This window comes from Coturnix japonica, chromosome 6, assembly GCF_001577835.2.
Source record: "Coturnix japonica isolate 7356 chromosome 6, Coturnix japonica 2.1, whole genome shotgun sequence".
Taxonomy (NCBI): domain Eukaryota; kingdom Metazoa; phylum Chordata; class Aves; order Galliformes; family Phasianidae; genus Coturnix; species Coturnix japonica.
The window spans coordinates 12,683,757-12,706,993 of NC_029521.1; the positions used below are offsets into that span (position 1 = coordinate 12,683,757).

Below are 23,237 nucleotides of genomic sequence, written 5' to 3' on the forward strand. Positions count from 1 at the left end.
GTTGAGCGTGAAACTCTTCTGCACTCCAACAGTAAAAACAATAATCGATTCATTTAATGAATTTGTCATCCTTAAGATTTGACTGCAGCAGAAGCAATTCCAGACTCAGAAGAGTTTAACTGACTGCCAGGATGAAGACACATTCCTGACACAAATTTGAGGCCTGAAGAATTAACTGGCTCTCATACTGAACCCCACTACACAGACAGACGATGCTGCTTGCTTCCAGTCTCTACTCACGTGAGTTATATTTGGTAACAGTTATGTATTTTTCAAGTATCTGTAATAAATCAATTTTATCTGTAACATGCATTTTGATTCCATCCTCTCTGACAGCATTGCTCAGATTCACCAGTTTCTCACGATTCCAAAATAACTCTGTAGCTTCAAAATGCAAACAAATACAGGGATTTAAAAGTTTCCAAAGTATTATGAACCTTCTCAGCTCAAAAATCTGACATTGAAAACACAGCAATACAATAAACAAAGCAGAACTCTGTATTTGGAGGAGAGGACACCTGCTCAAAGTGAGACCTTGCATGCTTTGCCCTTCAACCTGAAAGGTCTGTGTAGCTGCACGTAACACTGCTGTTTCCTAGAAAGTTGGCTGTCAATTCAGGAGTGGTTTAATTAGGTCGTTCTACCAGGAGTCTTCACAAAGATGGGCAGCACTCAATTAAATGCTGAAAACTGCTGCATTTGCTGAGTCAGACATACTTTTCTCATTTAGAAACCTACTGCAGCACTGTGATATTACGTCTCATACAAGCAACCACATCACTTCCATTAAATTCAACAACACACAGAGCAGGGTCTGTTCCAGGTGCCTGGACACCAATGAACATTTCAGCATAAATGCTGCAGCTTGTGGTTTACAGGAATTTTTATTGGCCAGTGACTGTAGCAAAAGGTGAGCATAAGCCTATAGCTTCATGTAAAGCCTACTGCTTGGTATGGGAATTTCACTGCAATATACATTCAGAACTACATTTTTACTTGTTTAGTTAAAATTCCCCATGTGTAAGGCAACCCCGTGCATGCTAGCGCCTACTAAATCAACACTATTCGAGTCTATCAGAGTGAGCATGGAGTTTCCAATGCATAAGGCGGGGTATTTCAAGAGAAAAGTCCAGATATTTCACATTCACTCCTTCCAGCAGGAACCAAGTTGCTCTGCTTTAGAAAACCGTGTAACATTCACCCAATCCAACTTTGGATTTGTTTTCCCACAACCAACAGTTTCAGGTTTCAGTTACTCTGCCACTCTGATTGCATTTGTTCTTGAGGTGTAGTTCCCTGACCTCCACAAGTGATATGACAAGGTCTACCACGCTTAAGATTCTGAACAACCTCTTAATAACAAACATCTCTGCCAGCAACATAATCCAGCTCAGTGACCCCAGAGCTTGAAGATAAAGAGGTCTTTTACAAACCAGGATCTGCTGGGGCAGTTATTGATCCAAGATTAACCATCTATAGATGTACACATATGCACCCACTCAGAACGTTTGAATAGAGAACAATCTGCTTTAGAAATGAGTTTTTCATACTCAGCAGAAAGAAGACATAGGCAGCTTAAAAACTCTAAGTTTAAAAACGTACTGTCCAGAGATCTTGAGGAAATGTCAATTTTTCCAGAGAGATTATAAACTACCAGCAAATACATGTGTCTATTTATTCATTCACCTTATCTTATAAATAAACAACCTCCAATCAAGCCCTCAGTAGCATCCATCCAATCACATCTTGGGTTCTGCAGATCAAAATGCACAGGACCACTTTCAGTTTTACTGCAGCAGTCATTAAGCTCTATGTCATATGTCAAGCTCCAGCTTCCCCGCTCTGTAATATTTTATTCTGAAAGCGGTAACATCTCAGAAACTTTTGATTATATTATACTACCAAACACATCTGTTAACAACTCTGGTTGAATAGCTGCAGAACACAGGCACTGGGGAGGAGGTGTGTACAATACATTACTTCTAAAAACAGGAAAAGCCATCTCTAGTCAAGGCTTGTCCCTCTACTTAAGTCATAAATTATCAGATAAATACAAAGAAGTTGCAAAATTGCAGCTAGGGATTTAAAATGAATGCAAGAATGTCCTTAATAAAACGCACAGCTATCGTACAGCTGGTTCTAATTAAGGAATGCAATGGCTGAACCTGTCACTCCTAAGTGTCATCGGCAATTCTCAATCTCATGATGAGGTCTTTTTTAGACTGAATGAGTATCTAGCACTATTTCCCAAAGATGTAGATTTTAAGAACAAGCTGCCTAGTAAGAAAGAAGAGCTATAAAAAAAAATATAGTTCAGTTTTGTTCTGAGGAAAGAAACATAACAAGTTCCTGCACAAGTATCTAGAAGTATTTTGTTAAACATCCTGTCGAGTCTTTTTTGGAGGTACTGCTGACAAATTCACAGCAGTTGTCTTGGATGTAAATGCAGGTGAACTTCTTAAAACAGAGGTTAACACAGCTACCAAGAAAAGACCGGGAGAGGAAAAAAAAAAAACAGCAATAAAAACACAAAAGAACAACAACTTGTGCAACCTGCTGGTGACCTGAGAGGTACGATTTCATTCCGCCCCTCATCCCAGCACCACACGTGCCAGGGGCAGCACCAGCAGCAGCAGGCCAGCTCTCTGCTGCAGCATCAGGGTCAGGTAAGGATTGCAGCAGAGAAGGAAGGAGACTGCCATTGCATCCAGAGAGCTCTCTTACCACCCCCCCCCCCAAACTATTTAAAACGATACAGCTAATCAGCTCCATCCTACCACTTCCATCCCAACTAATGATGCAAGAGGCAAGGTATTTGTTTCCCCAGCAAAACACTGGTACCTAAACAAGACGCAGCGAGAAAGGAGACCCTGACAAGGACTATCAGCACATGATTCTTGTAGCATTATGCCCATCATGAAGCCATCTACTGTATCATTCTCAGTACGACACGTACTGTCTAACAAGGAAGGGGACTGACGCTGGCACATGCTTTAAGCACAGCCAGATGAAGGGACGTGACAGCGCCTGCAGAACTAACCCAGCACAGCCGGGGGCAGCGAGAGCAGCACTCGTGAGCCAGGACTCGAGGCAGCGCTCGCACCCCGTGAGCCCCACAAGCCCATTTCGGATCACATGTCAATGAGCAGCCAGCAACACGACAGCAACCAGAGCAAACAGCCCCGGCGGCATCACCCACATTCACCCCCCATCCTCCAACGGGGAAGTTCCGAGCACTTTAAACACGGCGGCTCCCCTCCCCAGCGCTCTGCCCGTCGGGGCCGAGCCCTACGGGGGCCCGTCCACCCCACAGCAGCACCCGGCCCTCAGGCAGCGCCCCCCGGTCGCACTCACCTCGCGGGGCCGGGGCGCGGTGGGAGGAGCCTGCTCCATGCGCCGCAGCGGCTCCCCCTGCTGCCGGCTGCTCGTCCCCCGCTCCCGCCGCCCCCGCTGCCGCGCTGCCCCCCCGCTCCTCCCCCTACCGCCGCGGCTCGGCTCGCCTCACCTACGCCGCCATTTTGTTTCGCCCCGTCGTACTTAACGTGAATCCGACATGACACTGATTACAGCCCAATGGAGTCCCATTAAAACCTTACCTACCCCCGAGCCCCGCCCACCGACGCCCGCCATTGGCTGGCCCCGCGCACGCCGCTCCGCTCTCATAGGCCGCGCGCTCGCGTCCGTCAAACGCCCACCCCGGCCCCGTTCCGCCCGGCAACCGGCCCGCCTCCCCCATTGGAGGGCGGGGCGCGTCAATCACGAGCCACGCCCCTTCCCTCCACGCGCGGCCCCGCCTCCCCGCCACGCAGGGCGGCGCCGGGAGCCGCCATTGGCCGCCGCAGCCGCCACTCAGCCGCGCGGTCCCCGCCCCCCGCATCCCGCCCCGCCCCATCGCTGGGCGGTGATTGGTCCCCGGCCGCCGGCGGAGCAGCGCAGCCCCGCTCCCCTCCCCCACCCGCCGCCGCCCCACCCGCCGAAGTTTGTTCGGGCGGGCGCGCGACACACACGATCGAGCGGCCTTAAATCTCCAGCGTCACGCGCGCGTTTTAGATGCCGCCGCTCGTCCGGGCGGGCGGGATGGAGCGGCGCGCTCCCGGCACGGCCCTCCCTGCCGAGGCGCCTGGCAGCCGCTTATCGCGCACACACACCCCGCACCGTAAGGGAGGGAGGGCAAAGGAGGAGGGGTGGGAGCGGGGACGACGACAATGCCTCCCGGCCGTGCCGCCGCACGCGGCTCCCCGCGAGTTTCGCCACGCGAAGCGCAGGGACTCGCAGCTCCGTCACCCCCCGCCTGCGAGGGAACAATCGGCGGCTGGAGCGGCACGGATCGCTCCGGCTCGGCCATCAACGCCTCCCCCGCCCCATCAGCCGCCAGCCCGCAAAGCGCCTCCTGCCGCCGCTCCCTAAAGCGCACCGCGGTGCAACGCGGTTACCGAGCGCCAGTGTGTGCAAACACGTGCATCAGCCTGAGCTGCAAATGGGGGGGAAGGGATAGAGAAAAAAAAAAGAGAGAGAGAGAGAAAAATAAAGTGCCCGTGCTGTGACAAGTCCGCTGCACTGCGCGACGGACACGGGGCTGCAAATCGCAGCCCGGCACCCAGCGCCCGAGCGGCCCCGCCGCTCACTGTCCGCTACCGCGTAACTCCGGGCGATCAATCTGAGCTCGGCTGCGGGTCCCTCCGCCGGCCGTGACCTCCTTTACCTCCTTTACCTCCTTTACCTCCTTTACCTCCTTTCTCCGCCCGTGTGCCCGTCTGCAGAGCGGTTCCTGCGGAATGTGCTGCCCCTGAAACGCGATCGCGGCTCCTCTCTCCTCTCTCTCTCTCTCTCTCTCTCTCTCGCCCGCTCCGTCTCTCGCTCGCTCGCTCTCTCTCCTGGCCGCAACCGGAGCCAGAACACAACAACAACACGGCCTCCCCCACCCCCTTCCCCAAACGCACGCCGAAGAGCCCCAGACGAGCCGGGAGGAGGTGGAGGGAATCCCCCGGCAGGAGGATGGATGGCACCGGTTCCCTTCCGCGAGCCTGGCGGCGAGAAGGGGGCAAAAAAAAGCAGCCGAATAACCGAGAGAATACCTTGTGCCTCCCCTCCTCCTCGGCGGGCGCCTCTTCGCACTCCCGGCGCTAAAGGTGGACGGCCCGATCGGCTCCGGCGGGGGAGGGGAGCCGAGCCGGCAATTAGCGCCGAGGAATTAACGCCGAGCCCCGGCCTCCCGGTGCGGGCGGGCGCGGATCGCGAGCGCTGGTGCTGAGACACAGGACCTGATAACAGCTAATTGAAAGGTTAATCTACATAGGCTGTGACAGAAGAGGTCCCTCCCCACTTTTTTATCTGCTGTTGGCAAGTGGGAAATTGAGAGCTCCCCCCACCTTTTTCCCTCAAAAAAAAAAAAAAAAAAAAAAAAAAAAAGAAAAGAAAAAAAAAAAAGAAAAGAAAAAAAAAGAGAGAGAGGAGAGCAAGGGGGAAAAGGAGGCAATAAAGTTTGCGGGAGGCACAGCCCCACGACCACCGTTGGGCTGAAGTAGGGGCGCGTGGGGTGGGAAGGCCGTGCAGCCATGGAGCCGTGCTGCCAAACGCGCAACCAACGCGTTAAAGTTTTAATCCCCGAGGTGGTTTTGTCAGTCATGGTTCGCAAACGCCTCTTATCGCTCAAGTGACCAGACATCACGGGCTGTGGGACCAGGGAATGGAGGAGTAGGCGGTCCTGCCCACCTGGGCAGCTCCTCCAGCTAGCGCCAACCCTATGCCCCATTCCTGAGGTCCCCTGGCATCCTTTGCCTTGTGTTTGAGTGCCTCTGCCAAGCTTTATATCCAATAACGTCTGGTCCTGAAAAGGCAAATATAATAATAATAATAATAATAATTGTGAACACGCAGGGAAAAAAATAAAAAGAAATTAGAATGGGCAGCAAATGACCTCCTACAATAAATCAACGAGGTCTTTCCTAGATCATGTATTGCACGTAGACCAGTAACGGGGAAAAAAATGTTTCCATAATAATATATTGGCCATTTAGGTTTAGTGCAACTTTCTCAGTCAGTTCCTGTGGATACTGAATAAGGAAGCTCCTTGGTGATGTTTCAGAGCGCTGTAAAATTGAATGACCTACTTACAGACATCACCAGGTGAAAATGTTTTTCCAGCACATAGCTGTGATACCGTACCTGTTGACTGAAGATCTGGTCTTTTAATGGCCAGATGCAGCCTTTTAAGTGTAGAAGAGTGAACTGAGATGTGTAGTAACTTAATATTTATTGGAAAACCCTTCAAAGTTCATGTATTATGCAGGATTTGGCTGTGATTGAAAATGGGTTTAAAATTATTGGAAACAATGTAAATCATTACAGCATAATTTGTAGTAACGCTATGCTGAACGTGGTGTCAACATTTCCATTATAGCCTTCTTGGTAATTTTTCTTACTTTTTTTTCTGGGAAATTTACAGCTGGGTTAGTGGTGAGAGAGGAAAATAACCTCTTGAAACTGAAACTTGGCGTGGTGCATCCCAGCTCAGGAATCAAAACACTGGAGCAAACCTGACAGTCTGTTTGGCCATTCTGTAAATGATGAGTGCACTGAAGAACAGCACAGGACAAAAAAACATAACACCCATAAAAGTCTCTATTTTAAATGTATGTATTTGTTCTTCTTGATTCTTTTTATAAATATCAACTTCAGAGGACAATGTATCCTTAGGTATCAAGTCCTGGGTTTTAATATATTCAAGAATCTTTTGTTTGAAGATAAAGTCCTATGGATCTTGACATTTACAGGTGCATATAATACTATGTAAAGCACATGAACTGCTTTATGGATTAATCACTCTCCAATGAAGTTAGATCTTGTGTCACTGTCAATTTTACTCTTTCCCAAGAAGCAGCAATACTATTCCAAAAGAATTGCAACATGTGAATTTAGGGCAGTTCAGTCTGAAAAACAATTGGTGGTCTGAAACAATGTGTGTTGCACAGACAAACCATACGTGCCAGAAACACTTCAGAGCTAACCAAGAATGTCTAGTATGTTGGGCGCCCTTTGCTTTGTGATCTAGATAAGAAATATCTTTCTTTTCTTGTGTGGAAACACAATAATTCCTATTTAACACTGAAGCTGCATTGAAAGTAACCAGTGAAAAGTTATAAGCCCGTCAAGGAAGTCGAGGTAAACAATTCAATTCAAATAAGCAAATGAAGAAAATAAAACTTGAGCATATCTACTACTGCAAAACTTTGGGGTATCTGCTCTCCCACATACTCCATAGAACTAATCAGGTACAATGACAGTTAGTGCCCCTAGACAGTAACAAGTGTCTGGATGCCTACACATCACATATACTCATCATATCTCCTAAAAAATGTCCCTATCACTAAAAATAAAAATAGATAATACTCTCTAAACTCGAGGACACCCCCATCTGCGTTTAGAAGGAAGTTCTATGGGTCAGTCCACCCTGTTCTGTTAATTTCCTTGCTTTAATTACAGCGTAAAAACCCTTAATGTTTTTTTTTCCCTCCCCCTTTAGAAAAATCTATTTGGTTGCACATCTGTATTGAAGTACCCACAGTAACCATATCCTTACTTTCAATTGTCCTTAGGATGTTTCCAAAGCCTCACGTACAGTGGCTATTTTTGAATCACAGGAAAGCAAGAAGCGAAGGGGAGAGTGCGGTCTGAGTTAAATTCAATTCTCAAAAATCGAAATTTGAAGACTGCTGTACGTATAGCAGTGAGACTATAGTAAGACAGGCTGGAGACTTAAGTGAAGTCTAGTCATATGCAGACCAGACTCATCACTGTACAGAAAAGAAAGTGAAATAGGAGTTGGAACAGTTATCTGAAATCGGCAAAAATATTTTTGTGCATTCAACAACTGCCATAGATAAGATTTTTTCTTCAAGGTCTTTAACCACTGGTGGAGTTCCATTACAATTGGTGAGGTTGTAGCATAGTTAGGAACAATTGTATGGTTGTCCACGTTGGTATAGCAACAGATCTCCATGGATCTGTGGAGCTGCTAGAGAGTAAAGTCTTGACCCCCATCAAAGTCACTGGCAAAACTTTCTCTGCCTTTAACAAAGCCAGGCTGGTATTATTATTACCATTATTACCACACATACCCTCATATGTGTACACTCACCTGGAAATTGGCTTCCCTGGCACAAGAGAGAAGTGACCTCAGGGAGAAAATTCACCATAAGAGTACAGTGAGTTTCTTCTCAGCCTCTACAGCCACCCCAAGCATGTCCCTGCTGCCCTGGGTTCAGCACCTTCCATGCATCCCTGACCTTCAACTTCATATTTGTCCTGGATTTAAACAGCTTTTCTTCTTTTTTATTTTCATTTTATTTTTTCACTTAGGCTTTTCTTTTTACAGCCCTGTGTGCTGCAACTCCATCTGAAAGATTAATCCATGTAACTAAGTCTACTCAGCTAAATACAAACGGCATGTTTCTTGGCTTCTGTATGGGGATATACATTACTGCCCACAACAGAGCACCACTGCGCTATTTAAACACTATTAATTAACCATACTATGTACCATACAAATGTATACATGCATTTAGTTATACACACATGGAGTGAATAACCTATGGGCATAATTACTGATCATTCACTGTCTCATCTATTATATTTAATAAATTTGAATAATAATATGTAATAGTTTCCTGCTGCCAACTTATTGATATGGGGGCATTTTAATTCCTCAAACTAACAGCTTATAAGGTAAATGCTACAGCAGTCTCAACTCAAGAGCTGCAATCGGTATGATACTACAATTCGGAAAGAAATGTTTGTGGTAGATCAGCTGTCATCCCACAGGGACAGAGACAGTGACTTTTTATAATAAATCCCACATGTTCTATTCTACTCTGGCAAATATTCCACGCTGTCAGATCAAAGTACTTCACAATCCTTAATTAATTAGTTCCTATAAGAGCTCTGTTAGATGAATGCATACTATTTTTTTCTGTTCTCCAATCAGGGGTGCAAAGAACAGAACACAGCCATCAGAAGGGGGTGCCAACACAAGGAATACTGTCTGCCTGGGTTCAAAAGGCCTTGTTCTAGCCACAGGAGGTCTGGTCATGGAGATAACTGTGCTAGCCCAGGAGAAGAAACTTGCTCAAAATGCACATTTGAAACTCTGTGTCTTTTTGCTGTATTAACTACTGTACAGGTTTGAAGCAACAGGACAAAGATGTAGGTGCACAATGGAACAGGTTAAAAGCAAAGCAGAAAAAACAGGCTGTTCTTATAGATGACAGTATCCTGTGCAGCTATGTCTTTCATATATGCAGTATCTCACAACATATTCTATTTATACAAATAGTAAAGGATTAGTAAGTGACTAATAGCCATTTTAATAAATGGTAATGGGTTCTTATTAGCCCACTGGGTTATCAGGTTTTTCGTAACAATCATTGTCACCTGAAACACTTCCTATCGATGCATTTAAACTCTGTAGTCTTTACTTGCTACCTCACAAATGGAATCTCAGTGTGACCCAAAACAAATTATCTGAAGAGAAAAGGATTATCACCGAGGCTGCACAGTAAAATGTTGGTTATATTTATATTGGATTTAAATTTCTCCCTTTACCACATAAAATGCACTGATATGACAGGAAGCATTTTGCTGCCATGTGCACGAGTTGTGTTTTGTAGGCTAATTGCAGGAGGAGGGCCTGGGATATTGCAGGCCTCTATTTCACTCAGCATAGCTGAACTTGGAGCAGCTTTGTGTTTTTGTACACATACATGTTAATGCTTTGTGAGGGCAGCTGATGAGATGATGGATGGAACTGAAAATAAATAAGGATCAGTTTGCTCTGAACGAGTGAAAGCTGCTGTAATCAGGGGCCGCTCATGTCCTTCTTGCTACTGTCCTGCTGCGATTAGTTAGACTAGGTGAAAGGGGAGGATGCTGCTGTTTGCAGGAACCATTTTAACACCTCAGCTTGTCTTTGTGAGCTTTAAAGTAATTAACTCTCCAATCATTATCGGTTGACTTTGTCTGCAGGTTTAGGTTTCCCTCCTGCTGTTCCCTTTGGGGATATTGGGTTGTCACTTTATAACACGGGGGGGGATTCTTTGTAGAGTTCATACAAAATCCCTTTCACAGCTTTCCAACAGCTTTTTGTACTGTCCAAACTCCTGGAACATTCCCTTTCTTTTTTAATGAACATTACTTTCATAACTTTCTCCAGATCCAACTGGACAAGAAGAGGGAGGGGGGGGATTGAAACCTTTCTAGAAAACCTTGCTGAGCCCTTCAGATGAAAAGAAGGACATCCTCTGTATTTAGAAGCCAATAAAAGAGATTGCAAAGGCAGCTTTGCTAAATAAGGTTACTTTGAGCCACTGAAGGATCCTGACAGTCCTTAATGTGACTGAATGAATCCTCACAGCTTCCAACTGTGATGTGGTGTACTACATTCTAGCTCAGTTTTAGCCAGGGGAAAAATTCCAGACTTGAAGATGCTGGCAGTCCTTTAACATTGCCAAGAAACATGGAGAAAAGGCAGGAGGAGCTTGACCCCTAATCCCATCCTCATTCGGTTTCTGCTGTATTTTTGAAAATCCTAATAACAAGCTGCAGAGATTGCAATGTTACCAGCCACCTAATTTGGAGACTTTTCTGACTCTGCACAGCCCTCGGTGTATAACAGGACTAGACAAGCAGCCAGAGCAATAAGAAGTATGAGCAAAAGGCACACCCACCGCATTTCAGGCTCAAGGGATAGAGAAAGCCCTCACCTACTGCAGAGCTGCTTGGAGCACTTCCCCTTTCGGTTTCTGCTCAGCATCTCCTGGCACACCCACCTTCTCACGAAAGATGGGAGCTGGGGAAATAACCCACACGACAAACCAGCTCTCAATTTGCTGAGTCCAGGTCTAGAAAAACCATAGGTCTGTTCTGTGTCATTCGGAAGCTGAGCAGCCTCATCTGCAGCCTTCTCCTTTTGCAGCTTTTAACCAAGTGGGACCGCGTTGGTCTCAAGGGCACAATCACTGTCTCAGATGGAGTTTTAGCAAAGTCTGCATGACGCTTTCTTTACTTTCTTTGCTGGCAGCGTTAGTTGTGAAATTCCCTTGCTAAATAAAGCTCTGGCCACACAAACAATTTATTTCAGTCACTTCCCATAGCTGCCAATGCCAGAGCAGCTCCACCTGTGTTAGCTACACCAGGAGCCCTGTCAGAGTCAGATGGCAAAATACCACATCATTTCAAACACCTTTCAGAAACCTTTAGCTTTGCTCAACACTGCTTTAAAAATAGCCAGTGGCTTGCTAGAGCTCCCATCTTAACTCTGGTTCTTAAATTATTGTCACTCACAGCAGGATTTTGTATTAAAAACCCTTTGGGGTGGAAAAATGAGTGAAAAGGGATTTGGGGGGGCAGGTGGGATTTGGTTTTTTTCTGCATCAGGTAACATGAGAATGCAAACTACTGAAGCATCTAGGAAGAGCTAAGGGCATAATATTTGTGGGTCCAGAGGCAGAGCTGCAAAGATGATCAGAATGCTGGAGCACCTCCCCTGTGAAGACAGGCTGACAGAGCTGGGCTTGTTCAGCCTGGAGAAGGCTGCAGGGTGTCCTCACTGCAGCTTTTCAGTACCTAAAGGGAGCCTATAAAAAGGAGGGGAGTCAACTCTTCGAAAGAGTAGATGATAAAAGGACACAGGGAAATGTTTTTAAGTTGAAGGAGGGGATATTTAGGTCGGATGTCAGGGTGAAGTTCTTTCCTATGAGTGGTGAGGTGCTGGAACAGCTCTCCAGAGAGGCTGTGGATGCCCCAGCATCCCTGGAGGTGTTCAAAGCCGTGTTGGGTTGGGCCCTGGGCAGCCAATCTAGTATTAAATGTGGAGCTTGGTGGCCCTGCCTGTGGTGGGGGGGGGTCGGAGCTTCATGATTCTTGAGGTCTGTTCCAATCCAGGCCATTCTGTGATAATATATCAGTGCTGGAAACATAAAGCATCTTCTTCATACACTTTGAGCTATACAAACTGTCTCTTTAGTGGTACATGGGATAGTTAGCTGGTGATTTATCAAGGTGCCAGGAAAGAAACTGCATTATCCAGCACAATGAAGCCTTTTGTTCATTTCTTGAAAACAAAACAGGAAAACAAACAAACAAAAAGCACCAACTCACAGACAGAAGTTCCACCTCTCAGCTGACGGACAGGGTCAGAATCGCTTCCCTAGCCCTGGCCAGAACCCCCCCTGTCATCCACATCTTATTCGCCTTTGTTATGCGATATCCCACAGTGCCAGCTAAGTCAGGGAGTTGTCACACTCCTGGCTGGTGCAGCAGGATACAAAATAGCTGGGGGTGGGGAGAAAGACTGGAATGGTTGGGAGGTGGAAGGGAAAAGGCCCTTTTTTTTGTGAAAACAGTAGCACCAGCTGCATCCTGCAAGTCGCTAAATTAGCCAGTCAGTTGTTTTTCTTTTAATTTTTGTGTGAATTCGAGAATAGGTTGTGGATGTCTTGGCAACTCATGAATGAGGCTCTTTATGAAAGAATTCACCTTGCAGAGGGGCTGCTGTCAGATGCACAAGCCTCTTTCCATTAATTAAGCTGCAGAACATCCCATGTTTTTTTTTTCCCCATCCCTCTCAACGCCTGGCTAATCAGGCCCTGTGTCTTTCCATAACACCACCGCTGCCTCCCATACTCCTCACAGCATTTCACCCACTCCGTTAATTCTGGGCTGCCAGATTTTTTAATTTATTTATTTATTTTAATGTTAGCTTATTGCTGCTAAACGAGGTATCCTGCCAACTGAGCTAAGAATGTAGATGAATATTCTGCTTCACTGCAACCAGTAGCACTCCCTATGCACTATTTTCAGCTGAAGGGTGGCCTAAGAACAAAGTCGGATATTTTCAAAAGCTCAGCTGGGTGTTAATCAACTCCTATTGTCTTGCAACAGAGCTGGGTGCTTTACTTGCATCTCCAGTGAGGTACCCCCTCTGCCGTTGCTCACACGGAGCTCTGCACAGAAAGCGTGGAGAGCTTCCATATGTACTAGCAGTGATCTGCTGTTAGAAGTGCATCAGATAAACCGGACGGGCTTGGGGTGTGATTACGGGTGTAGTTCAGCCTGAACAGACAGACAGGTGTGGAGCAGCAAGAACCCAGGGCAGCGAGCCCTCACCTGGCTGTGCTGCTGTCTGAACAAGGTGTGTGACTGCAGCTGAAGAGCCTTGACATTTTGAGTGGGGATGCTCAGGTGGGTATTTGCGACGTTATTCACTTGCTTCAGGGAATAATCCAACATCCTTTAGAACAAGTGAAAGGTTTCCTCTGGCTTAGGGGAGCTCGCTATTATATTACATGTGTTTACACGTTTGGGCTTATGTTTGTATTCTGAGTGGCTGGGATTTTAAATCAGCCTTACAAAGTTACAGTGTGGGGTATTAATGACAAGCTTTTAAAAACAAATCTGTTCATTTTCCTTCCTTTTCAGGTAAAGCTGAACATTCATTTCCTGAAAACAAGACACTAAATAATTAATCTGGACTAAATTAAAATAACTTGAAGTTAAATAAAGAGCTCATCTGTGGCCTCTGCTTTTCCTGGGAAGCAAGAGAAACAGAAAAGAACCAAAAAGAAAGCAAATATCAAATTATCTAACAGGAAAGGAATCTACAAATATGCGTAATACAAACTCCAACATTACATCATAAAAATAACTTTCTCACAAATGCTGTCACTACAAATGCCAAGACACATAGGAGATCACGGAATTAAAAGTAATAGTGAATAAGAAACTAATGAATGCTTTATAGTGGAAATATGCATTTTCTTCTTCCTGGGATTGCTGGGATTTTCTAGAGATTACCAAATTATCTGTTTATAATACAGGTTTTCCTCACAGTAACATTTAAAATATCACTTACACTGCGGAGGTAGAAACTGTCTCTATGAATTCAGGCAACACCTCCAAGAATGAGCATTCACAATAAACTCTGTGTTTTCACTACTGAACTCTGACTTTTTATCCAGTGCCATAATTTGATTAAAATGAAAACACTGAATACTTACAGATAAACAGGGAAAGTTTGGGACCATAAGAAAAATAATTCTCTTTTCATTAGCTTCAGGGAAAATAAGCCTTACTTCTTTCTGTTGTCATCTCGTCTGAAAATCAGGCCCCAGATTCCTGTGCCTACAAATACCTGTCTCAGAAAAGACAGTAATATTGCTGAAGAGAAGAAACACAGCATTAGCCAGGAGCACCTTCCAAGTGGTAAACACACGGTGCTGTCTCTAGTCTTGCTGGAAGCTCCTTGCTACTGTTTTCCTATTTGTTCTGTAGGAATGACACCGTACTGTCTTGGGGCGAAGCAGGCCCAGAGCTCAGAAATGCTCCTGTCTGTGTGAATGCTGGGCATCATCACAGATAACGCATTCAGCTTGGGAGGGTGCTTCTGGATATAGAGATAAACCCATTCAATTTCAATTGCTGCATGTTTTTTCCCCTATTATAACAATTAACCTCTTATTAAAGAATTAGCACTGAGTTTACATGTTGACTCTATAGACACTGGATAATTGCTTTGAAAGGGAAAAAAAAAAAAAAAGAATCTCTAGAAAATTACATTTCTCCTTTTGCTTCTAAAATTACAAACTTCAGAGTTCCCAGCTGGTAATGTAAGCAATCAAAACTGGGTCTCTTGAGTGCAGTTGCATGACACACATGAACAACAATCTCATTTCATAAAGAATTAACCCACAGCCCACTGTGCTCACTGCTTCCCACTCCTGCCACCAGGGCTGCCTGATTGAAGCACTGTAGCTCCCACTTTGCACAGGCAGCAATGTCTGGGAGGGTCATAACACCAAAGCCTCGCCATAACAACAGAAGGGCCTATTTCAGTTTGAACCTTCTCAATTTTATCTAGTTAAATTTCGCTATTTTTTTTATTTTTATTTTTTTGTCTCCTTTTTGAGAGAAAATATAAGGAAAGAAGTCATTTGTTTTGGATTGATAGTTCAGTTCTTTAAGTGCTCCAAGCATGGGACACAGACCCACAGATTCAAATAGGGAAAAGCTGGTAAACTTTCTTCCTTCAGCAGGATTCCTCCCTACAAGGCACTCCTTAGAGCTTGGACTTAAGGATGGCCTGCAAATGAAAATCCAGAATGACCAAAGAATTCAGTTGTGAGCCTCCCTCTATGAGTTATCTCAGAGTGATCTGAGTGGAGGTTCCCTCAACACGTCCTCAGCATTTCACAGACTGAAGACCTTGGGCAACCAAGAGATTTTTTCTGAGCTGCAGGTCAGTTTAAATCCCACCTCACCAGGATTTAAGCTACTGCGACCCCAATAACAGTCTCAAATCAGTTCTTCTCCTTTATCACTCTTTATTGCAAGTGGTTATCTAAAGAGTTGCAATATTCCTCACCAGCAATCAATTCAGCAACCTGTAACCACTTGCTTTCTTTATTTCAAGTCTGTTTTGAAGTATTTTTAGCCTGAACATTCAAACAAGCACCACATCATCCAGTTGTGTCAGGCTGCCTTTCAGAGGGCTTTGTGCTACAGACTCCAGTCTGGAGAAAGGTTATTCACACATTCAGAAGACTGACTTTGGTGGCATATGTACATGTTTGTATTTGAAATTTCAGGACTGACAGCCCTTCAAAACCAATTGCCTTCTCTTGGGACAGGAACATGATCCTTTATTTCTCTTTGATCTGAGAACTGACACTACTGTGATCTCCATTGCAAGTCTAACAACATTCAGCATGCTGTGCTTTACAGGCAGGACTGACTGCTCGAGTGTAGGGACTCCATGCTGCCCTTGAGGGAACTGTTGCTTTTTATTATTATTTTTAATATATGATCTGTATATGGACCCAAACAGCTGTTGATTTCAGCAGCATCTGACATTTTTCAAACAGTTTCACCTGTGCAGTTCAGTACAAGGCTTCTTCAGATCAGAAGATTCAACAGGCCACCAAATATACAGTGAAGAAATAAACCTATCCCCCACGTGCACCAAGAAGCACCACTACACACCAGATTCCCCTGACAAATGCATGTAGTAAGAGCCCAGTAAATCAGCACTCCACACGGCACGCTTCATTCCAGAGTGGCAGCTGCCGGCCAGTGACAAAAGTCTGGCTTCTTTTCTCATGTTGAATTACAAAGGAGCACAACAGTCATTGCAAATCCAGCAAAAAGGGGGGCTGTATGCAGCGTGCAGCTCAGCTGAGGGGCATCTTTGGGCCTGAGCAAGACACAGCTGGCAGCTTCCCCAGGCTCCTGCCTTGTCCCCTGCTGCAGTGCTGGCCTGCATGTGTCCCACCAGCTGTGCTGGGTGCCAGGCTCCTGGCACATGGGAGCCTTATGGCTATGCTTAAGGAGGCAGAATCATCTGTTGCTGTGAAACACATTTAAAAACCAAAAGGACTCAGGTGCTCAGAACCACATGTATAATTTTAAAATCCCAAATAAGGAAGAGCCTGAAACTTCAGAAGACTTGAGTGAAATCCAGATACTGATTCAAGTTCTTTTGACAGAGATAAATGAGTTACATCCATTCATGGAAAGAAAAACAATTTTATGATCATCCAGCAGAATTGTTTCTAATTAATTCACAATCAATATTTCATACTGCTGAAGCAAGGTCTGAGACAAGCGACAAGAAATCCTTCATCTGACACATCCCAGCAGTAGCGTGGGTGCTGAATCACCATTTCAAACCATTACTCACACGTTTTTCTGATAGCTTGTTACTCATCTCCTACATTCTTTCAGCTCCTGGACTTCCATGAGATATATATCAGCACCAGGCCAGCAGCCAGTAGAGCACACAGGCTGGCAACAGGGCAGGGCAGACCCCAAAAACACAAGCAGGTTCAATCAAGATTGAAGCTCACCACACAAGCCTATGGCAAAAAGGCAAGTCCTGAGGCCAGGCTGGGCAGCCTGATGGCTAAGAAAAGGCCTGTGGTGAAGAGACAGTACCAAGGTAAAGGGAAAAGTCAGTGCATGAACTACAGCATGAATAAAACAAACCCACAGGCAGGCATAGACATAGCAGCACAACTAGCAACTAATGCTTTTGCTGGATAGCCCAAGGCTGAGCTGAATTAGGGCTTATGGATGGAAGCTGCGGGGGGGAGGGAGAGCCCCAGGTGAGGCTGGCCAGGGTGATCAGTGCTTATACACCCTGACATGTAGGTGTGCTCTGTGTTTTCAAGTGGTCTTAATAAATGCCATGAAGAGTACTGTACATTTACCTAGCACATAGCGCAGAACCTTAATGTTACATAAATAATGACTGATCCTACAAAACCTTCTAAGGTGGAATGGTACAAAGATGGTAACTCATATTCAAAAGGTTATTTATAAGGAAAGACTCACCAGTATGGATGCCTTCACTGGGAAATGCTGAGACAATCTCCACCAAGGAGCAACCTCCAAGAGATGCTGCCTTAGTGGTGGTCAGCCCTTAAATAAAGTCTGGAGGAGGTGGAGTCAAGCTCCACCCCTTTTGGGAGCACAGCTAAATTACTCTCACCTGTGCCCCCACAGCTGACCGACACTTGCCTCAGCTGATTAATCAGAGGTTCAGGCTGTGATTACCAGTTTCCCATACAATATGTTACTGAGATCTCGCTATACTGTGTGTAAGAGGATGCTGGGTGCTTGCACTGATGAGGCTATTTCACTGCAGTAAGCTGCAATAAGATGCAAACTCTCCTTTGCATCACTCAAGTATGTTTGCATATTGCACTACCAGGGAAAAGAAAACCTTCTGTGTTGCAATGATCTGCCATACACAAAAACCCCACTGCAAACATCTATGTATGCAGCTCCAATGAAGTCAGTACTCAGCAAAAGTGCTGTGTGGATGCTAGCAAAGCCAAATGGAAGGTCTTTGACTTCTGCACTTTGTTGGAGGCTCACTGGAAAGCTCATCCATATCGTCTCAGGCCTTTCTGTGATATCTGTTGCCTTTTGACTTATGAAATTGCACATGGAAAAAGCATAGAAAATGTTATTGTCTATGAGAACTCAGTCTTTTGGAAGAATCATCATTAGACTCAGTCTTAAGTCCAGCCAAATATTCTCAGCCTTTTTCATTTCAGTTCTTGATAGATGCTTTCCTGCTGAAAGGGGAGCTGGAAAAACTGTCCGTATTTCCACTTTATGCAACACTTGTTCTCCAACAGCTGCTGATTTCTGATTCTTTTATCACGTAATGTGTTCCTTAAACTGACAGACAAACCTAAACTGTATCTTATAACTACTGCATAGAACGAGAATGATATCTTAAAACTCCTCTATCAAGTCAATGCAATCTTATTCATAAAGTAAGGCAATTATTTTAGGATGGGATCCTGGAAAGGTGGCAAAAAAAAATTAACAATCCAAGAAAACAACTTCTACATTAAGAACCAAACAACTTCACAACTGTGTGAAACTATAGGCACAAGCTCATGCATGCATGTATCATACTCTCAGTGCAGTGGCACATTATTATGGGTTTATACTTAGGCTATTAAAATAACGTAAATAAACACCAAAAAAAAGCAAATTACCAGAAAACCTGCAGTAACACTGTCCAGACCCAAACGATAAACTCAAACAAGCTGAGAAGAGCCGGAGCATTTATGATTTCATTCTTCTCCTACAACATTTGTTTTCACCATCTTATCTACAAAAGAGATGTGGGGGCGGGGGTGAGGTTCTGAAGTGCCAAGATTGTTTCTCCAACCAAGCTCAGGCTGGGTCTTGTTCGACTGAAGTGGAAATACACCTTTTGCAGCAAGCTCTGAGTCTGAACAAGACCTGCCACGTCCATTCAAACAACAGCTCTGACAGAAAGACCGATCTGACTTTTGGGAAAGCCCTTTAGGAGAGTGACTGTAGTGGCCCCAGAATTTAAGCAGAACAACCAATGCAAACTGATGGCAGGACAAGTGTTCTTCCCTCTCCTGGCCATTCTTTGAACAGAGTGAGCAGCATGGACCTCATTTGGAGAGCCATGCTGCTGCTGAGCAGGGCAGTGCTGGTGCAGAACAAAGCATTACCTTCAGGCAAGCCAGTGGGAAGGAATTGGTAAACAAAGTTACCCATAAAGTGAGAATGCAGCACTAACATAAATGAAAGTGACTGTAAACTGTGTTAATGCATGGATAATTAATGTGGTAAATACAACAGAAGAGAAGGCACACAAAACACTGCTTTGGTGAATGTTGTAGAAAAACCTGTCAGAAATAGATGTCAAATATACCCTTTGTAGCTTCGCTGAGGTATTTTGCGGTGCAACAATCAAAACAAATATGCAGATCCCAATTATGGGACAAGAATCTTCTTGCAGTCTGTGTTAGGAGTTTCCTGGCAGCTCACTTTGCAACGTGCAGCTCTTGTGATGCACTGAGATGTGCTGAGAGCTCAGGTTCCAGGCAAGACCCCAGTTCTGAGAGTTCATGTCGCTCTGAGAGCAGCAGAGCAGCTTGTGCCCTTGCAACAAAATCACTTTCCTGCTTGAACTGTGTGCATACAGAAGAGTTTCTTTGTTTAATTCTTATTTGATTGTGATGATGTGCTTCATTTCTGGCTGTCCAGCTTCTGCAGTTTAATGTTTATGACTGCGTCTTGGGCTTCCCAGGTGGACATCCATCCCACATGGTGCTTACCAGCAGAGTCCTCTCCATCCTATGTTCAGCAGTACGTCCATTAGCATCAGCAGGTGCTGAGCAGCCTCACCATTTCCTCAGACTCCACAGGGTTGGAATAAACATTTGCTGGCCTACAAGCAACAAGCAGCAGTTACACTTGGCAAATCTATATCAAGAAGGGAAGACTACAGATATTAAAGCCAACAGGGACCATTCCACATTGCATAGCAATTCTCCAACCTGCTCCACCATAGTTAAGCAAGAGCAAATGCACGCAGACAGAGGCTGTCCAAGGGCCCTGAGAATGTCCCTCCCTCCTCCTGGGGCTGGGCTGCCTGGGCTGATGGCCAACCTAGAGGCAGTGCAGCTGGGAGCCACCCAGCTCCTTCTCTGGACACACCGACCCCAGCCGAAGCTACACTGCACCACAGCGAATGTCACAGCACCAGTAAGCATCATAAGACAAAAAAAATAACATTTGGAAAAAGTCAAAGAGTTCAGAGAAACCACCATCGACACGTCGGGATGCCTCAGCCCATTTGGCTGCAGGCTGGGGCCCGGTTCCTGAAGAAGCCTTTTTGTGCCTATGGCTGGACTCCTGCTGCAGCTGCTCAAACCTTTTGCAACCGCAGTGTTGTGACACAGTCATGATTTTAGCACAAAAGTGGCGCTGGCCTGCCGTGAACCCTGAAGAGCTCAGCCCTGGTGAGGAAGGGAGGCTGGCAGCAGCACAACCGACTGAGCCTGGTTTCCTTAGGAACCCAGCCCAGGAGAGCGAGGAAGTAAGAGCATGTGTGTTCTGGTAGGCAGTGAATAATCCATTAAAACTCTTAATTAAAAATTTAAACATGTGTTTGCTAATTACATCACCCTTCTCCTGCCCTCAAAAAGCAGCGAATGAGCATGGTTACACACCTGCCTGTGTGTTTGTTTCCTTGTGATGATGCTCACTTGTTCAGCAACCCAAATAACAGCTCAGGTAGCAGCTGCCTTTGTGAAAACATTCTGGGAAAGAGCGATGACAAATATTTTCTTTTTTCTACTGAATGGCAGGACTGTTCACAGGAATCCCGCTCACTGCTGATGCACGCTCTGAATCTGTGGACATTTTTTGTGCATCTATGCTGATGCTATTAGTTTTCATCTCTCTGATGTGGCTATTTAAAGTCAGCAGTGCACATTGTGCTGGTCAGTCACCTCAAGATCTGTGGGGAAAAAAAGAGGCTGGCTAAATGGTTTAAAAAGTAGGCTCTAAGGATATGAAAATGAACAAGGCTATTGTCTGTAAGCTCAGAAACAGCAAAGAAAGGTCTTCTGGGGCTCTAGGCCCCTCAGAGAACCTCAGCTTTGCTGGCATAGTGTGGGGCTTGAGGTCTCACTCTCCTCCGAGGCACAGACAAGGTGGCCACCTGCTGCCACTGAGTCTCCTGAGCCACACACTGGGGTGGGCTGACAGGCACTGAGCACACTGCCATGTTTGTTTGTTTTTTTTAAAGGGCTGCTTGTTGAAAACAGAGGTGCAGCTAGAGAATAGGATGCCAGATGACAAGTTAGGGCCACCCGAGATCCAAAGCAAGGCCAGGTAAGCTGGCTGTGGTCAGAAACACTGGGCTCAGAGGGTTCCAGTCACTGAGGAGGGAGCTTAGATGCAAAAGTCAACGACTGCCCTATGTCTGTGGGGTGTCAGACTCCAAAACCAGCGTTTGTTCAGTTCCTGAAACCCAGAGCTCATCTCTGCTGCATCTGTCTTTTCCAAACTTGCCAGTGGGTGACACATGGCTGTTTGATCTCTGGCAGAACCCCACTGTCTCATGCTGCCTGGCCACCAGGACCAGTGGTACCAAGAAGAGAGCATCATACCTGCTCTTTGTCTTGAGCTCATTTGCTCCTGTAAATGGCCACAGGTCACGTTCCTGTGTACTGTACACCACTCTGACTGAAGGGTGGGCTGAGCTTCAGCTGTTATTTCTGCCACTAGGAAGGCTGCAGTGGCTGAGCAGCTGAGGACAGGCTGGTTGGTGCACGGACCTCCTCCATACGTGCCATTCCGTGTTGGGTGGCACAGGCTGAAGCACTGCAGTATGGTAGGCCAGTGCACATTTCCACAGGGTCTGGGTTCCTGTGGGTCACTGCCATCAATCTTTTACACTGAAGTGGTGGAAGAGTGATAGAACTTACAGCAGATCCATTCAGACTGGGAGTGCGAGGATGTGTCCTCAGCTGGGCTTCACAGACAAAGCTCAATTTCTTCCATTTGTGCGAAGAATGGGTGCATTTAATGCAGAAACAATACCAACCAAAAAGTCATCTCACTAAGCAGCAAGATCATCCACAACTTGGGAGTAGCCAGAACTATTTACAAAATGTTTTCACGCTTCTGTAAGGAAGAGGCTGTGGATTTCTGACTGTGGAGCAGAAGGCAATCCTATAATAATGCCTCATCTTTACCAATCATTCCAAATTATTCACATGAAAGATCCTGTTTTCTCTCTTGGACTTTAATGAAGCTCCTGTTGAACCAATTATTCACCAGCTATTCATGTATTGTCAGAAAGGAAATCGCAGAAGCTTTGTCATTAGGAGCAAGATTTGATTGGCAAGGCACATGGCTCTGGGGTGGGTTTTCTTCTTCCCCTTTTTTGCTCTAGAGTCATAGCTTTTAGCTGGCAATTTCCACTGCTATAATCTGATGGAAAGAGATAAAATGCATCAGACTGCAGTACTCAAATGAGAAAACACTCCAGATTAGTAGGAATATAATTATGTTTTTCATGACATTGATTTTTTATTTTCTAACTGATAAAAGTAAACAACTGGGGGGGGGAGGGGAAGAGTGCTGAAAAACAACATTTAGACTTTAGTGAGATAATTAACTCAGCAATTAAACATATTTTGTATTCAGCATTTGTCCTCCGTAGCACACAGCATATGTGACGTTTGTCCTTTATTCAAATTCTTCTTGCAGTCTTCTTTGTCAGCAGGAGTGGCAGCCGGCAAAAGTCCTGTATGAAGGCCCACTTCCATGGCGCTTTACTTGAAAGATGAATATTCACAGCTATGGCTTGGAAGGGAAGAGGCAGCCAAAAGGAATCATTAAGACGAGCTAAATGAGCAGAACTGAGAGGCAAGGTATCTGTGCAGCACACATTTGTGTCTGTTTTCCTTTTGCCAGTAGTGTTTGGAGAGTAAGTAAACCTTATGATCCTTGCTGCTCTGTAAACTACTAAACTCTATCTGGTGTAATATGGGGCTGTAATGTTACATGCCCCTTGCTCTGATCCCATTCAGTATCAGCATCAGAATGGACCAGCGACAGTACATGGACAGGATCTGTCCAAGGAAAATTAAAGAACAAGGATCAAAGCCAATTAAAAAGGCTAGTCCTCTGGTAGGGCTGCCTGCTGGTTTAGCACTGAGTCAATATCTCACTACAGCATGAAACACGGAAAGAGCCATAGGTAACAACGCATCATTAAAAATCTCACTTGCCTTTTTATGAAGAAATACTTTAATTCCATTGTCAAGTCAGTGTAGAGTGAGAGAGTCCTGGCAGAATGTAAGGACAGGAATAGAGGACAAATGTCCTCCCCA

General features: G+C 45.4%; 1 protein-coding gene across 1 annotated transcript in view; it reads right to left on the reverse strand.

Moving 5' to 3' along the window:
• The window catches only part of KAT6B (lysine acetyltransferase 6B), an 84,893-nt gene extending 81,270 nt beyond the window's left edge, over positions 1-3,623 (reverse strand). Inside the window, exon 1 of the mRNA XM_015866809.2 lies at positions 3,506-3,623. The gene's annotated coding sequence lies outside the window, so the exon portion shown is untranslated. The remainder of the gene's footprint in view (positions 1-3,505) is intronic.
• Between the last annotated feature and the right edge of the window lie 19,614 nt (positions 3,624-23,237).